Source organism: Lupinus angustifolius, chromosome LG11 (assembly GCF_001865875.1).
Source record: "Lupinus angustifolius cultivar Tanjil chromosome LG11, LupAngTanjil_v1.0, whole genome shotgun sequence".
Taxonomy (NCBI): Eukaryota; Viridiplantae; Streptophyta; class Magnoliopsida; order Fabales; family Fabaceae; genus Lupinus; species Lupinus angustifolius.
The window spans coordinates 21,819,434-21,823,745 of record NC_032019.1 but is presented as its reverse complement, the minus strand read 5'-3'; positions in this window follow the sequence as shown (position 1 = coordinate 21,823,745).

Sequence of the window (4,312 nt, the reverse complement as noted above, 5' to 3'; positions counted from 1 at the left end):
CTCATCCTATCCTTATCCTCATTCTCGTCCTCCTCCTCCTCATCCTATCCTCATCCTCATTCTCGTTCTCATCCTATCCTCATCCTCATCCTTATCCTCATCCTATCCTCATCCTCATCCTCATTCACGACCTCATCCTATCCTCCTCCTAATCCTCATCCTATCCTCATTCTCATTCTCGTACTCATCCTTTCCTCTTCCTCATCCTCATCCTCCTCTTCATCGTCCTCTTAATCCTATCCTCATTCTCATCCTCCTCCTATCCTCATCCTCATCCGATCCTAATTCTCGTCCTCATACTCATCCTATCCTCATTCTCGTCCTCATCCTCATCCTCCTCCTCATCCTCATTCTCGTCCTCATCCTCATCCGATCCTAATTCTCGTCCTCATCCTCATCCGATCCTAATTCTCGTCCTCATCCTCATCCGATCCTAATTCTCGTCCTCATCCTCATCCGATCCTAATTCTCGTCCTCATCCTCATCCGATCCTAATTCTCGTCCTCATCCTCATCCGATCCTAATTCTCGTCCTCATCCTCATCCGATCCTAATTCTCGTCCTCATCCTCATCCGATCCTAATTCTCGTCCTCATCCTCATCCGATCCTAATTCTCGTCCTCATCCTCATCCGATCCTAATTCTCGTCCTCATCCTCATCCGATCCTAATTCTCGTCCTCATCCTCATCCGATCCTAATTCTCGTCCTCATCCTCATCCGATCCTAATTCTCGTCCTCATCCTCATCCGATCCTAATTCTCGTCCTCATCCTCATCCGATCCTAATTCTCGTCCTCATCCTCATCCGATCCTAATTCTCGTCCTCATCCTCATCCGATCCTAATTCTCGTCCTCATCCTCATCCGATCCTAATTCTCGTCCTCATCCTCATCCGATCCTAATTCTCGTCCTCATCCTCATCCGATCCTAATTCTCGTCCTCATCCTCATCCGATCCTAATTCTCGTCCTCATCCTCATCCGATCCTAATTCTCGTCCTCATCCTCATCCGATCCTAATTCTCGTCCTCATCCTCATCCGATCCTAATTCTCGTCCTCATCCTCATCCGATCCTAATTCTCGTCCTCATCCTCATCCGATCCTAATTCTCGTCCTCATCCTCATCCGATCCTAATTCTCGTCCTCATCCTCATCCGATCCTAATTCTCGTCCTCATCCTCATCCGATCCTAATTCTCGTCCTCATCCTCATCCGATCCTAATTCTCGTCCTCATCCTCATCCGATCCTAATTCTCGTCCTCATCCTCATCCGATCCTAATTCTCGTCCTCATCCTCATCCGATCCTAATTCTCGTCCTCATCCTCATCCGATCCTAATTCTCGTCCTCATCCTCATCCGATCCTAATTCTCGTCCTCATCCTCATCCGATCCTAATTCTCGTCCTCATCCTCATCCGATCCTAATTCTCGTCCTCATCCTCATCCGATCCTAATTCTCGTCCTCATCCTCATCCGATCCTAATTCTCGTCCTCATCCTCATCCGATCCTAATTCTCGTCCTCATCCTCATCCGATCCTAATTCTCGTCCTCATCCTCATCCGATCCTAATTCTCGTCCTCATCCTCATCCGATCCTAATTCTCGTCCTCATCCTCATCCGATCCTAATTCTCGTCCTCATCCTCATCCGATCCTAATTCTCGTCCTCATCCTCATCCGATCCTAATTCTCGTCCTCATCCTCATCCGATCCTAATTCTCGTCCTCATCCTCATCCGATCCTAATTCTCGTCCTCATCCTCATCCGATCCTAATTCTCGTCCTCATCCTCATCCGATCCTAATTCTCGTCCTCATCCTCATCCGATCCTAATTCTCGTCCTCATCCTCATCCGATCCTAATTCTCGTCCTCATCCTCATCCGATCCTAATTCTCGTCCTCATCCTCATCCGATCCTAATTCTCGTCCTCATCCTCATCCGATCCTAATTCTCGTCCTCATCCTCATCCGATCCTAATTCTCGTCCTCATCCTCATCCGATCCTAATTCTCGTCCTCATCCTCATCCGATCCTAATTCTCGTCCTCATCCTCATCCGATCCTAATTCTCGTCCTCATCCTCATCCGATCCTAATTCTCGTCCTCATCCTCATCCGATCCTAATTCTCGTCCTCATCCTCATCCGATCCTAATTCTCGTCCTCATCCTCATCCGATCCTAATTCTCGTCCTCATCCTCATCCGATCCTAATTCTCGTCCTCATCCTCATCCGATCCTAATTCTCGTCCTCATCCTCATCCGATCCTAATTCTCGTCCTCATCCTCATCCGATCCTAATTCTCGTCCTCATCCTCATCCGATCCTAATTCTCGTCCTCATCCTCATCCGATCCTAATTCTCGTCCTCATCCTCATCCGATCCTAATTCTCGTCCTCATCCTCATCCGATCCTAATTCTCGTCCTCATCCTCATCCGATCCTAATTCTCGTCCTCATCCTCATCCGATCCTAATTCTCGTCCTCATCCTCATCCGATCCTAATTCTCGTCCTCATCCTCATCCGATCCTAATTCTCGTCCTCATCCTCATCCGATCCTAATTCTCGTCCTCATCCTCATCCGATCCTAATTCTCGTCCTCATCCTCATCCGATCCTAATTCTCGTCCTCATCCTCATCCGATCCTAATTCTCGTCCTCATCCTCATCCGATCCTAATTCTCGTCCTCATCCTCATCCGATCCTAATTCTCGTCCTCATCCTCATCCGATCCTAATTCTCGTCCTCATCCTCATCCGATCCTAATTCTCGTCCTCATCCTCATCCGATCCTAATTCTCGTCCTCATCCTCATCCGATCCTAATTCTCGTCCTCATCCTCATCCGATCCTAATTCTCGTCCTCATCCTCATCCGATCCTAATTCTCGTCCTCATCCTCATCCGATCCTAATTCTCGTCCTCATCCTCATCCGATCCTAATTCTCGTCCTCATCCTCATCCGATCCTAATTCTCGTCCTCATCCTCATCCGATCCTAATTCTCGTCCTCATCCTCATCCGATCCTAATTCTCGTCCTCATCCTCATCCGATCCTAATTCTCGTCCTCATCCTCATCCGATCCTAATTCTCGTCCTCATCCTCATCCGATCCTAATTCTCGTCCTCATCCTCATCCGATCCTAATTCTCGTCCTCATCCTCATCCGATCCTAATTCTCGTCCTCATCCTCATCCGATCCTAATTCTCGTCCTCATCCTCATCCGATCCTAATTCTCGTCCTCATCCTCATCCGATCCTAATTCTCGTCCTCATCCTCATCCGATCCTAATTCTCGTCCTCATCCTCATCCGATCCTAATTCTCGTCCTCATCCTCATCCGATCCTAATTCTCGTCCTCATCCTCATCCGATCCTAATTCTCGTCCTCATCCTCATCCGATCCTAATTCTCGTCCTCATCCTCATCCGATCCTAATTCTCGTCCTCATCCTCATCCGATCCTAATTCTCGTCCTCATCCTCATCCGATCCTAATTCTCGTCCTCATCCTCATCCGATCCTAATTCTCGTCCTCATCCTCATCCGATCCTAATTCTCGTCCTCATCCTCATCCGATCCTAATTCTCGTCCTCATCCTCATCCGATCCTAATTCTCGTCCTCATCCTCATCCGATCCTAATTCTCGTCCTCATCCTCATCCGATCCTAATTCTCGTCCTCATCCTCATCCGATCCTAATTCTCGTCCTCATCCTCATCCGATCCTAATTCTCGTCCTCATCCTCATCCGATCCTAATTCTCGTCCTCATCCTCATCCGATCCTAATTCTCGTCCTCATCCTCATCCGATCCTAATTCTCGTCCTCATCCTCATCCGATCCTAATTCTCGTCCTCATCCTCATCCGATCCTAATTCTCGTCCTCATCCTCATCCGATCCTAATTCTCGTCCTCATCCTCATCCGATCCTAATTCTCGTCCTCATCCTCATCCGATCCTAATTCTCGTCCTCATCCTCATCCGATCCTAATTCTCGTCCTCATCCTCATCCGATCCTAATTCTCGTCCTCATCCTCATCCGATCCTAATTCTCGTCCTCATCCTCATCCGATCCTAATTCTCGTCCTCATCCTCATCCGATCCTAATTCTCGTCCTCATCCTCATCCGATCCTAATTCTCGTCCTCATCCTCATCCGATCCTAATTCTCGTCCTCATCCTCATCCTCCTCCTATCCTCATCCTCATCTTCCTCCTCATCCTATCCTCATCCTCATTCTCGTCTTTATGCTATCCTGATCGTCATCCTCTTCCTCTTCCTCACCTTATCCTCCTCCTCATTCTCTTTCTTATCCTATCCTCATCCTCC